Source organism: Globicephala melas, chromosome 1, assembly GCF_963455315.2.
Source record: "Globicephala melas chromosome 1, mGloMel1.2, whole genome shotgun sequence".
Taxonomy (NCBI): Eukaryota; Metazoa; Chordata; class Mammalia; order Artiodactyla; family Delphinidae; genus Globicephala; species Globicephala melas.
The window spans coordinates 91,916,348-91,930,817 of NC_083314.1; the positions used below are offsets into that span (position 1 = coordinate 91,916,348).

The window sequence follows — 14,470 nt, forward strand, 5'->3', positions numbered from 1 at the left end:
GCTCTTCCTGGCCAGGTATGGCCTTCTCAGGCAACTGAGAAACTTGCAGGAGTGGTGGAGGCCAGTCCTTTATACCACACAGCAGTCCCATAGGGAAATCCATTCTTTAATTTACAGAAAGTGGCCCGTCTGGGGACACACAAAAAGATTTGGCCATCCAGTGTTCCCAGTGCCCATCGAGGCTTTAGACTGTCAGAGGGAGAAACTGAGACGTGTAAAAGACCTGAAATGACTCTAGGGTGACAACTAGGAGAGTTCAGCTCAAAAACAACACACTGGCCCACCACATACAGTTTCAATAGTAATTTATCCTGAAAAACAGACTCTGAAATGGGAAACAAAGCTTTCTAAACAAAAGAAAGAAGAGTGACAGATTGCTAACCTATGACTAACACCACAGCCAGGTTTAGGTACATTACATACGGAGCTTATACTTGCAAATACGTAATTGGGGAAGCTATACCAAAGGAGATCTCATCCTAAAAATGGCCAAAACGGGGTTCTTTGGACATTCCAATACTGGGTTTTTTGGGTGTATACAGCTAGAGAAAGCAGGCTATAAGATCAAACAGACTGAATGGAATGCTCATTTCGATTGGTATTTAGAAGCTTCTAAAAGAGGAAATGAGAAAGTAACTTCTTGCAGAAAAGCAACAAAAAATGGCTTGAAATTATATCCGAATTTTTAAAAAGCCCCTGAAGTTGGACCTGCTCTCCATTGCTCCTCCCCGCTCCTCTAAGTGTCCACTGCAATGCTCTCCTTCATGCTATTCGTCTCTCTCTCAACTTCGTTTTTGTAACACCAAAATTGATTCCCCACAGAAAGCACAATAATTCAAAAGCCTTGGTAAAATTGTGATTATTTTGGCCAAAAAGTTTTTAAAACTTTTTTTTTCCCAAAATTCTGACCTTAAGGAAACAAATGCCCTTCTAGGAGGAACGTGCATCATCTCCCCATGCCTTTGAGATATAAATATTCTACCTGATCTTAGGCATCTTCTACTGTGTTTTGGTAGCTTAGTCTCTGCAATTGAGAAGGTACACATATGGTATACATTTGGCAGAAAGTTGCATCTGGGATTCCAAGCAGTCTTTTTGTCCAGCTACGCCAGCTTCAGGGAAACGTGTCATAAGTGGTCCCAGTCCATAAAGCGCCTTTGTTGTCTCAACCTTCCTTGTGTCCCTGTACAACAAAGGCCTTTATTTTCTTCGACTATATTTGGGAGTAAACTTTCTGGTTCTGGTGAAGGCTACATCCTTTGCACTCTCTTTTGGGGATGCCTCTTGCATCTTATTGGTTTGAATCACAACTAAAAATCCTAACAATTGATCCTTTAAATTGGAAAAACTTCTAAATTGGTAAATTTTTAGAGACCTCTCATTGTAAACAGTTGTTTTATTGGTATCTATGGAAACCCCAAACTAGAAGGTGGATACAAAGAAATATAATGGCTAACCTTAAGAACTCCCTTAGTTTATAGGATGGAAATCTTCAGATGGTTATTAAGAGATGGGATAAATGAAACAGACTTCGACAGCATTAAAACAACGGTTTTGATACAACACTACCAAAAAGGATGTTTTGGAGAGGCCAAAAAGACCCCTTATTGGTCCTCCTAATGTTAAAGGGCCCCAAACAAGTCCACTCTATTTACCCCAGTTTAGAAAAATTTTAAAGGCAAAAAGGTAAAAAAAATTACATTCAGATACTTGACCAGCAATTGCTCGGGGCAACATGCCAATCAATCAAGTTAAAGATTGACAAAAAGCCCTGGGTCCCTTGGCTCAACCCCTCACTGGAGACCCCAAAGCCTTTTATACAGAAATGGGTAAAATGGCCAGGGAATAAAAAGGAAAGTTTCTGGGACTCCTTATAAGACCAAGACTGGTTAATAGGGTCCTAATGAGGGCAACAGTTAAAGGTATAAGAGTTGATAGAATTGAGATGAAAGTTTATTAAAAATTGGTGTATTTGTGTTTTTTTTAAATAAATTTATTTATTTATTTTTGGCTGCATTGGGTCCTTGTTGCTGCGCTCAACCTTTCCCTAGTTGCAGCGAGTGGGGGCTATTCTTCGTTGCGGTACGCGGGCTTCTCATTGAAGTGGCTTCTCTTGTTGCGGAGCATGAGCTCTAGAGCACAGGCTCAGTAGTTGCAGCGCACAGGCTTAGCTGCTCCGCTGCCTGTGGGATCTTCCCAGACCAAGGCTCGAACCCGTGTCTCCTGCATTGGCAAGCAGATTCTTAACCACTGCCCCACCAGGGAAGTCCCAAAAAATTGGTGTATTTGAACAGGCTTTATGTAAGATGGTTCATCTCTTTTACCTGATATATTGTGGGGATGTACAATATGTCTCACTGGGGAATGCTCCCCTGCCTGGTATAAGACAGGGTATATAATCTGTCTCTCAGGCAATGTTAATTAAACATGATAAAGGAAACCAATAGGGTTACATGAGTCCACAGAGTATGAGGTAAAAGCTGGGGTCTAATATTCAGGGGCTAACAAAAGCAATAATGGAGTTTGGTTTGGGGGTTTTGTTTGTTTGTTTTGCTTTGTTTGTCCCTAGGGTAAATTGGTCTGAGTTTGACTTGTGCACTCAGAAAGAGGACCTTCTGCAAACATTTGAAGGCATGATACACTGATCCCTAAAGTTCTGGAATATGGAAATCTTTTGATTTCCAGTTTAGTTGGAAATTTTCCTTCTGATATAAGAAAACAAATTAAAGAAAATGTAGTTGGGCAAATCAATCTTTTGGTATCATTTAGGTGGCAGCCCAGTTCTTTGGGGAATTAAAAGCAACTGTGGGGACTTCCCTGGTGGTACAGTGGTTAAGACTCCAAGCTCCCAATGCAGGGGGCCCAGGTTCAATCCCTGGTCAGGGAATTAGATCCCACATGCATGCTGAAACTAAGAGTTTGCATGCCACAACTAAGGAGCCCATGAGCCGCAACTAAGGAGCCCACCTGCCACAACTAAGACCTGGTGCAACCAAATAAATAAATATTTTTTAAAAACAAAAAAATAAAAGCAACTATGTTTGTCTTGCGAATCCCCACATTTCAGAAATGTAAATACAGCCCACAATGACCTGAGACTGAGCCTGATTAACTTAATAAGGTAGAACCTGAAACCAAAGGGAAAAAATAAAGGAAAAGAGGCCTTTTTAAATTCAAATGGTTAGAAAGCCTCCTTCACCCAAAATCTAATTCACAGCCTCTTTTAAGGATTTGTCAAGAATGAACGTAAATCTTAAGTCTTTTCCACGAATAGTAAAAAGCCTAAAGAGTCTCCCTCATTATCGGTTTTAGAAAGGAGGAAGCTGCAACCCACTGCAGTCACCCACTGACAGTGCGCCCTGAGGGGAATTCAGGATGGAGAAAACCAGGATGAAACATTCTGTGTTTTGGATATGGGGGACCTTAAAGGGTTAGGATGCATATCGAACAAAGAATTTCAGTCACCCCAGATTCGTGCATCTACCTACACATATAAAAACACTAAAATCATTAACTTGAGATATTTGTTTTTCGATAATTAGCACTAATCTTTTACCAAGATGCATGCTTGACTACATGTACTTCCCAGCCAAAAATTCATATACCTACTGTCTCCTACCTTACGTCTTGAGAGCAGTTCCTCCGAGCTCTCTGAGAGTCTGTCTCCCGGGCTACAGTCCTCAGTAAGGTCCCCAAATAAAACTGAAACTCACTGCTCTTAAGTTGTGAGGGTTTTTTTTTTTCCAGTCAACATCTTGTTATGGGAGTACTTGTTCTTCTCATTCTGCAAAAACATCCTCTTTTTCAGAAAAGACTTCTAGGTTCCCAGGGTTTGCCCACAGAGGGATGGACGCCTAGCAAAACAAAGGGTCTCAGAAAGTGCCCAAACAACTTGCAGAAGAGACCAGATTTCACTCAGCAAAACCTGGATGAAAGGTGATAGTGAAGCAGGAGATAGATGGGACCCAGGCCAAACAGCTGAAGTTCATCCCCTGTGGACAGAAACTCCATAATAGCAGAAACTCCATGAAAGCAGGATGATGGAGGAGGCTGGGCCCTGCCCAGATAAGAGATAAAAGACCACATATTCCTCATTCTCGAAGTCAAGGAGACCTCCCTGACTACACATGCACAGAAAGCCTCCTTGGAGGTCAAAAAGCGAGGGGGTGCCAACTCATAGTAAGTGGTGTCAACTACCCATAGGCCTCTTCGCTAGAATCCATCTTGGCTAAGAGATGTGCAAGCACATAGGGGAGGACCCTAAGATATACCAAATATGGACTCAGAACCAGGCAAAGCAAGATGACTGGTCAAAGGAAACCTGGAAGAAATGCCCCATAAAAGTGATTCAAACTACCACAAGGGCGTGACTGTCTCTCTGAGCCCACCTGGGTGTCTATCCACACGTACTGTACTCTTTTTTTTTCTCCTAATAGACACTTTATTTGTTTCACTACTTTCCATCTTCGTGGGAATTCTTTTCTGCAAAGCCAAAGGGCCAGGGCCTTGTCACTGACCACTGTTCTAGCAGCTAGGATTTGGTGCTCTCAGCGCCACGACCCAACCTCAGTCTCTGGCCGGGAACCAAAACCCTGCTTCAAGCCGCTGCAGGCTGAGGCCACCTGAGATCTTATTTGGTGCCAAAACCAGGGAATTTAAGGTAAACTGCGGGCTTTGCCCAGCTGCGGCTTGAGGCCTCTGACTTTCACTCTTGCCTTCTTTCTCTTGCTCTCTGCCTCACTTTCTTTTCAAGTCCCACCCCTCAGGCCCTCAGGTCCTGACCCCCATGGCATTTTCCATTGCGGCCAACTCCAATTCCTCCAGAGTTCCCCCTTCACTCCAGGCGTTGGCAGTCCATACACTGCAACAGACAGCCTATTGGGTTAGCCACCTTCAAGCAGACTGCAGTGCTCAAGGAGAGCCCTGGCAATGCACCAGCAGTGGTTCAAGGAACCCCTCACTTGAGGGACTGGGTAGACCAGAGATGTCTGGTCAGGGATCAGTGGGAGAGTAGAGGACACTCAAAATCCCACCAAGCACAGGATTTGAAGGAAATTCAGAGGACGCTCTGAATCTCCTTCAGGTGCCTCCTAGTAATGTTTCCAGAATGCGGACTTCATTTCTAGGAGTGCAGTTAAGCCAGATGGGCTGAGAAAGGAAAGCTTAGGTCCTGCTGTAACATTGCCTGGCCTTTATTTAAGTAGGGGGATGGAAAAAAATGGCCTGAAAATGGGTCTCTTACAATTAGATCTTTACTGCCATAGTATGGGGAAATGGACTGAGGAAAACTCTCCTGACCTTCTAAATGATCCCTTCTAACTTCTCCCAACTCTCAGGGGGGAAACCAAGCTCCCCCCACTCCTGCAAGTTCCCTTACTCCTTCAGATTCTTTTGATCAAACTAAGACCCCCACCTCTCTGGAGGGACAATCCCTGCCAGGACAACATTTTATCAGCCAGTCTGCCCCTGTATCCAGGCCAATCTGAGCGTTAAATTGGTCTAAATTTTAGCTATGAAACTATGACCAAGGAAAAAGAAAGATGATTTTTGAGTGTGGCCACAATATTCTTTAGTCTCTGGAGAAAACAGGTTAAGAAAAAAAACTTTTTTTTTTTTTAAATTCCAAAACTGGTTCTTTTTTCATGTGCAATTAGAAAAAGCTAGCTTGTTACTTTTTTCAGAATTCTGACACTGAGGAACAAGTCCTACTAGCAGAACTTGATTTTCTCTTCCTGTGCCTTGAGACCAGGGCTCTCAGGAACACTTATCTAGACCATCTCTAATTCCTGAAGCTGAGAAAAAAAACTGGAATGAAGCCTTTTAAAATGTTTCTTATTCCAACTGTTATTTATAAACTAGTGAGTTTTACATTGTGATATCTAATTCATGACTAAGTTTAGAAAATGAAGTTAGATCTCTCGTTGGATCTGTCTGGATATATGTATGTCTCAGTGTATGTCTTTGTCTTCGGATAATATTGCTGAGGTTAATTTGTAAATAAGCTCTATTTAATTGGCTTAAAGGAAAGTAAGCACTTACAAATCAGGCAATTCTAAATACAAGAGAAATTAAGCTAAGTGAATTTCAGGTTCACATGAACTGGGAAATATTCAGTATTAAATTAATAACTGGTATTAATGTTTAAGTTTGTTGATCTAATTAATATAGACATGTCTTTAGAGTCATCAACATTAAGTATAACACTTTTATTGCATCTAGGTTTAATATAAGCTAATAAAATCTTGTTATATCCGTTGTAAATTTGTCAGCAAGGAAAGTAACTCAATGTGAACAAACTTCTAAGGAAAAAAATTCAAATGAGATAACAGCTTCGGGTGAACTTTTTAGGAATAAAATAAGATACTGAAACATTCATTACTGAACACTGGCTTCCTTTTACAGAGAAACAAAAGGTCTAGAACTATTAATAAATATGTTTGGTGCCACACATCTATATTTTCTGTAAGAAAGCACATTTTTCAGGAAATTATTATTTGGATTTATGTTTACCAATCTACAGAGTGCTGATACAAAGGACAGTTCATGGTTGCTTAAAGAAAGTAGGATGTGTGTTTTTAGTAAAGAAGATATGAGGAATGGAATTGCATTTTATTAAGGGAAAAAGAAGTAGGTCTGACTTACAGGTGGCTGTTTCTAGATGGAAAAAAAAAGTACTGGATACAGAAACTGACAAAAAGCTTTGTGGAAAGTGGACCCCAAGAAAAGAGTTTTGAGAATGGTCAGGATTGACTAAGCTTAAAATAAATTTAACTGAATAAATGAATTTTAAAAGTAAGCTGGTGCAAAACTTGAATTGGGGACTTCCCTGGTGGCACAGTGGTTAAGAATCCACCTGCCAACACGTCCTCAATGGGGAAAAACTGAAACCATTTCCACCAAGATCAGGAAGAAGAAAAGGTTGCCCACTCTCACCACTATTATTCAACATAGTTTTGGAAGTTTTAGCCACAGCAATCAGAGAAGAAAAAGAAATAAAAGGAATCCAAACCAGAAAAGAAGAAGTAAAGCTGTCACTGTTTGCAGATGACATGATACTACACATAGAGAATCCTAAAGATGCCACCAGAAAACTACTAGAGCTAATCAATGAATTTGGTAAAGCAGCAGGATACAAAATTAATGCACAGAAATCTCTTGCATTCCTATAAACTAATGATGAAAAATCTGAAAGAGAAATTAAGGAAACACTCCCATTTACCACTGCAACAAAAAGAATAAAATATCTAGGAATAAACCTACCTAAGGAGATGAAAGACCTGTATGCAGAAAATTATAAGATGCTGATGAAAGAAATTAAAGATGACATAAATAGATGGAGAGATATACCATGTTCTTGGACTGGAAGAATCAACATTGTGAAAATGACTATACTACCCAAAGCAATCTACAGATTCAATGCAATCCCTATCAAACTACCACTGGCATTTTTCACAGAACTAGAACAAAAAATTTCACAATTTGTATGGAAACACAAAAGACCCCGAATAGCCAAAGCAATCTTGAGAAAGAAAAACAGAGCTGGAGGAATAAGGCTCCCTGACTTCTACAAAGCTACAGTAATCAAGACAGTATGGTACTGGCACAGAAACAGAAGTATAGATCAATGGAACAGGATAGAAAGCCCAGAGATAAACCCACGCACATACGGTCACCTTATCTTTGATAAAGGAGGCAAGAATATACAGTGGAGAAAAGACAGCCTCTTCAATAAGTGGTGCTAGGAAAACTGGACAGCTACATGTAAAAGAATGAAATTAGAACACTCCCTAACACCATACACAAAAATAAACTCAAAATAGATTAAAGACCTAAATGTAAGGCCAGACACCATCAAACTCTTAGAGGAAAACATAGGCAGAACACTCTATGACATAAATCACAGCAAGATCCTTTTTGACCCACCTCCTAGAGAAATGGAAATAAAAACAAAAATAAACAAATGGGACCTAATGAAACTTAAAAGCTTTTGCACAGGAAAGGAAACCATAAGCAAGACGAAAAGACAACCCTCAGAATGGGAGAAAATATTTGCAAATGAAGCAGCTGATTAATTTGCAAATGAAGCAACTGATTAAACAAAGGATTAATCTCCAAAATTTACAAGCAGCTCATGCAGCTCAATATCAAAAAAACAAACAACCCAGTCCAAAAATGGGCAGAAGACCTAAATAGACATTTCTCTAAAAAAGATATACAGATTGCCACAAACACATGAAAGAATGCTCAAAATCATTAATCATTAGAGAAATGCAAATCAAAACTACAATGAGGTATCATCTCACACCAGTCACAATGGCCATCATCAAAAAATCTACAAACAATAAATGCTGGAGAGGGTGTGGAGAAAAGGGAACCCTCCTGCACTGTTGGTGGGAATGTGAATTGATACCAAGGAAGCAACCTAAGTGTCCATCAACAGATGAATGGATAAAGAAGATGTGGCACATATACACAATGGAATATTACTCAGTCATTAAAAAGGAACGAAACTGAGTTATCTGTAGTGAGGTGGATGGACCTAGGGTCTGTTGTACAGAGTGAGGTAAGTCAGAAAGAGAAAAACGACTACTGTATGCTAACACATATATATGGAATCTAAAAAAAAAAAAAAAAAGGTCATGAAGAACCTAGGGGCAAGATGGGAGTAAAGATTCAGACCTACTAGAGAATGGACTTGAGGATATGGGGAGGGAGAAGGGTAAGCTGGGACGAAGTGAGAGAGTGGCATGGACATATATACACTACCAAACGTAAAATAGATAGCTAGTGGGAAGCAGCCGCATAGCACAGGGAGATCAGCTTGGTGCTTGGTGACCACCTAGAGGGGTGGCATAGGGAGGGTGGGAGGGAGGGAGACGCAAGAGGGAAGAGATATGGGGACATATACGTATATATATTTTTATATATATATATAACTGATTCACTTTGTTATAAAGCAGAAACTAACAACCATTGTACAGCAATTATACTCCAATAAAGATGTTAAAAAAAAAAAAGAATCCACCTGCCAATGTAGGGGACACAGGTTCAATTCCTGGTCCAGGAAGATCCCACATGCCATGAAGCAACTAACCTCATGCGCCACAACTACTGAGCCTGCGTGCAACAACTACTGAAGCCCGTGTGCCTAGAGCCCGTGCTCCACAACAAGAGAAGCCACTGCAATGAGAAGCCTGCACACCGCAACGAAGAGTAGCCCCTGCTCACCGCAACTAGAGAAAGCCCATGAGCAGCAACAAAGACCCAACACAGCCAAAGATAAATAAATAAAAATCTACTTAAAATTAAGAAGCCTAGCTTGTTCTTTCTAAGGACACAACGGTTTCCCAGACAAGATGACGGTGATGCAGAGATTCCAGACACTTCTTGGAACAGATCCTGCTGGAATAACAGCAGATGTCACCCCGGGTCGCTTAATGAGTCAGGGCGAGAGCTCTGTGACCCCAACTAGGTAGGGTCTGTGAGCCTCTTGACAGCCTGAAGAAGCTACAGAAGACAGACCTTTGCCTTTCGTCCTCCCAATAAAGATTTCTTGGGGTTCATGTCTCTCAGGGGGGGATTTGAGGCAGGAGATAGATGGGCCCCAGGCCAAACAGCTGAAGTTTGTCCCCTGTGGACAAAAACTCCGTAATAGCAGAAACTCCATAAAAGCAGGATGATGGGGGAGGCTGGGCCCTGCCCAGATAAGAGATAAAAGACCACATATTCCTCATTCTCGAAGTCAAGGAGACCTCCCTGACTACAGATGCGCAAAAAGGCTCCTTGGAGGTCAAAAAGCGAGGGAGTGCCAACTCATAGTAAGTGATGTCAACTACCCATAGGCCTCTTTGCTAGAATCCATCTTGGCTAAGAGATGTGCAAGCACATAGGGGAGGACCCTAAGATACATCAAATACAGACTCAGAATCAGGCAAAGCAAGATGACTGGTCAAAGGAAACCTGGAAGAAATGCGCCATAAAAGTGATTCAAACTACCACAAGGCCGCGACTCTCTCTCTGAGCCCACCCGGGTGTCTATCCACACGTACAGTACTCTTATTTTTCTCCTAATAAACACTTTGCTTGTTTCACTACTTTCCATCTTCGTGGGAATTCTTTTCTGCAAAGCCAAAGGCCAGGGCCTTGTCACTGACCACTGTTCTAGTGGCTAGGATTTGGTGCTCTCACCGCTGCGACCCGACCTCAGTCTCTGGCTGGGAACCAAAATCCTGCTTCAAGCCGCTGCAGGCCGAGGCCACCCGAGATCAGTATGAAGGTGTGGAGCACAGGCCAGGCCAAGCCAGACTCTAATTATTCCACTTAAAGGACAGAGTCCACCTGCCTGGCCTGGGACTTGAGCCCAGTCTCACTGGGCCCCAACCTACCACATCCCAGTACTGCTGCAGCCAACTAGGCAGTGAGACACTCAGGTGTATCTGTGCACAGTCTTCCCAAGACAGACAGTGCCCAATAAGTTCCAAGGATTCAAAGATCCTGGGGGTGCCTGTACCCAACAGCTCAGGCCCCAACAGGCCACATACTGCAGCCCACATCTGTCCCCATCCTCCCTGCCGGGAAGTCATCCCAGCTCTTGCAAAATTCTCAAGGCCAATAAGCCTGGAGCAGAACCAGAGCTGATGAGAACTAGCTAAGAAAGCAGATTTGATGATGGGGCCGGGTGGGGAGTGGGGGTGGGAATAGAGAACAGACTGTACTGAAAAACCTATTGGATTAGAGCTTCAGATTCCCAAATCTGACATAAAGCAGACTTTGTTGCTCTCCCACTGGTTGACTGAGGGTGACCGATGATGAGCTGGGAGGTGAGGTCAGGCTGTGCTCCTCCAGCACCAAGTGGTTCCACGCACACCACACAGCTCGGGGTTCCTGTAGTTCTCCAGCTGCACTGAGCCCCAGAAGGTGGGCGCCAGGACTGTGTTGCTTCTTCATCCCCACTGTGCCTGACACAGTGCCTCATACAGAGGAGAGGGTCAGATCAGTGAATGTTACTAAAAATAAATGTACCATCCCGCCTCTGAGATCGGAATCTTGGGTAACTGGCAGGAAGAAGGAAGGAAGATGAGGGAAGGAAAGTGCCCACTATAAGAGGTGTCGAGATAAAATCCTTCCAAAGGACACCTATGTATGTACTCAAATCCCAGCACCAACTACAGTCCTGAGAATCTCAATACAACTGGCGGCGACTCACTTGTGCAGACCCCTCTGGAGATCTAGAGAAGATATTGTCTGTGTTTTTAGTACTTGATATCAGTCCTACGGTGTCTCAACTCTACTAATGCCAGCTGCAGGCAAACTCCTGAAGGTTCTGCTTCCTCCACACTTTCCAGAGCTGTGAACCAGACAGGTAAAGGACCTGAGCTTTCTTTTCCATACAGGAAAAGGAGAGCCACTGACTGCTGCCCATAGAAGCCAGATGTTCTGACTGGGAGCCCAGCACAGCCTGTACTGGCCCTGTGACCTTCAGAAATTATCCTTTCAGCTTAACTCCTTATCTGTAAACTGAAGAGGATAATTCTTTTACCACGGAGGAATGTTACAAAGATTAAATTTGACACAATATATGTTAGATGCTGAGCAGAGATTCTGGCATAAACCAAGTCCTCATTAAATGTTATTCTTCATTTGCGTTCCAACTAGGAAAGCATCAGTGAAGAGAGGGAAGAGAAGAGAGATATAAATACTAGAGGGGTCAGGAGAATCACCTCAAAACGGGAAGTGAAGTCTTTCAGGTTTGGGAATTCATCCAGACACCTGGGCTCAAATGTGCGGTGCGTGTCAAGGATGTCGTACGCCAGGAAATGCACGTAGGTGAGCTGCAGAAAGGCAAAGCGTGAATGGGCACCAAACTCTGAACGCGGGAAAAATAACAGCTCTCCATCCCCCGAAGCCGTCCCCCTTACCTTGTCCCCTGCAAACCGGGGCCTCTTCCCCAGAAAATCTGAGAAGAGCTTCATCGTTTTAGGGATCTCCTTCAAGTAATCAGGCTTTAGTTTCTCCTGAGGCACAAAACAGCTGTCACTGCCCTCAGATATAGACTCCCTGGGCAGAGACCAGGCCTCCCAGGGCTGTGCCTGATCCCAGCTGCCAAGTACACCTGGGTCAGTGCCCAGGCTGCGATTTAACCCACTTGTGTTCATTAGACTCCTACCAGGTACCACCTCCCATCTGTGAGAGGAGATGGGAAGGCAAAGGGCAAAACAACACCGCGCCTGAACCTGTCACCACTCAGCTCCAAGCACCTGCCGTGGGTCAGACCAGCAGTGCTGTGAGACCTGGCAGAGCGCAGGCCTCAGACCTCAGGAAGATCAACGCTCAAATGACTCAGGAAAGAAGTCCTAAGTTCCAGCGTGGGTGACAGAAAGGGTGTGAATGCCGATGCAGTCTCTGAACAGATGAGGAGAATCTGAGAGGCTGAAAGGAAGGAGGGAGAGGAACAAAGTCTGACCCCAGGCTGCCTGCTGGGCACATGTGTTTATGCCTGAGATGCCGAGGAGGAGGTGCTGGGCTAACGAGGAAAACACCCTGTCTAGGAACTGAATTTCCACCCAAGGATGTCTGGACTCTATCCTAAGATTGGTGGGAACTAAGTCAGAGTTTCCAAGGGAATGTCTTGGTGGATCAGTAGCTCCAAGGAGTTCAAAGGCAAAAGACCAGTGTAGACGCGACCCTGACCAGCATTTCAAACCCTGTCCGGCCCGGTGGGAGGGGACTCACAAAGTCAGAGCTGTAGCAGATCATGGCCATGCACAAGCGGACATCCATAACCTGGTTCTCCAACACGTCCACGCGAATCTTCTCTTCCTCTGTCTCCCCACCTGTGGCCACACAACAGGGACTCACCCTCAGGATCCCGCCCCAGACAAGCCCAGGGCATGGCCACCTGTGCCCCTCCCCCACCCACAGCTCCACTCACACATGTTGTGCTTGCGAGCAATGTAGCAAAGGATGGCGTTGCTCTGGGTGAGCTTGTGAGCCCCATCAATTAAGTAGGGCAGCTGGAGGAACAACAGGCCAGGTCGGTTGGGCCACCAGGCTCCCCTGCACCCACTCCCTTGAGCAAGGGCAGAGATGAAACCTGGCACTCACAGAGCCTGGCCCATGGTAGACACTAAATAATATACTGTAAAATGAAGGGATGAGCTGGGACATACAGCATTATGGAAAGGCAGTGAAGAGAACCAGGAAGCTGAGAGGCCGAGCAGAAGGCACCGGACCCTGAAACCTCTAAGCTGGGTAAGCAGATGGACAGGGACACCGTCCACTTTCCCCCAGAGCACCCCAGCCCCTGCACCTACATTGGGGAAGTCCAGGCCCAGCTTGGATTTTTCATTCAGCTACTGGCTTCTGTCATAGTTGGGAGCTGTGGTAAAGAAGATGCAGTGAAACAAACTGCCCCGGAGTCCAACCCTCCTTCCTGGGGGACCTACCAAGGAGTCAGAGACAAGAGCCCCTGAACAGGTGGATCTGGAATCTGAACCTCTAAATCTCGCATGGAGTTTTGGGGGAAAGCATAATTAGACGGCTCTGGAGCCCACATGAGTATGATTTACAAAGGGTTAGTGCAAGCAATAAAAGGAACCCGTGCCAATGGCTGATACAGGGGCCCGGCCATCGGCTCTCATGGCCGGCCTTGGAGGCCAGCTAGACACTCAAAGAGTTCGGGAAGGGTTAGACCTCTCTCCAGCTGCTGGAGGGCAGCAGACAGAAATAACAGGGGCCAGGACATGGGTTGCTTGGTACCAAATCAGCATGAATTGAGCAGAAGCCAGGACATGACAAGGATGCCATTACCGTCCCCCAGCGGGTACTTCTTCTCCTCCTAGTTTGAGTCTGTGTCCTCCAGAAGCAGGCGGATGGCGTGAGCCAGCTGAGAGAGATAGCCGGGACAAAGGACAGACATGAGGTTTAACCGCGCGACTTTCTGTGCTCCGGGTCCCCTCCCACACTCCCAACCCTCTCCCCGACCAGGGAAGGAGAGGCGGAGGGAAGGGGCTGGGCTGCAGCGAGCCCCACAAACGAAGTTTCTGGCGAACCGGTCCCCAGCTGCGCAGCATTTCCCTGCCCGCCCTGGTGGACCCCCGCTCACCCCGCGGATATCCCAGTAACCCCGGATCATTGCCATGGTCAGGGTTCGTGGATCGGGGTACCCTCTCCGAACCGCTGTGGAAGTTTATCCGGGTGCCTGGATCAAGCCTGGGTGTGGCCTGAGTGAGGCCACGCCCCACCGCGTCTCTCCGCCCCGCCCCCAACTACTACCCAATCTCCGAGGCCTCCTGCGACCCGGGGCACCCGGGGTCCTCAGCGCGGTATCTGCGCCCAGAGCAGTGGAAATAGTCCGTGTCCCCCTCCAGGCGCGGGGACTCGGGAGCCGAGCTCTGGGCGCCAGGACGCTGAGGGCAGCCTGGTTCCCGTCCCCAGTCAGATCTCAGGTAAATCGGGGGAGTTGGCAGTG

General features: G+C 45.2%; 1 pseudogene; it reads right to left on the reverse strand.

The window, feature by feature from the left end:
- The window catches only part of LOC115859700 (glutathione S-transferase Mu 1-like), a 41,789-nt pseudogene extending 27,649 nt beyond the window's left edge, over window positions 1-14,140 (reverse strand).
- Between the last annotated feature and the right edge of the window lie 330 nt (window positions 14,141-14,470).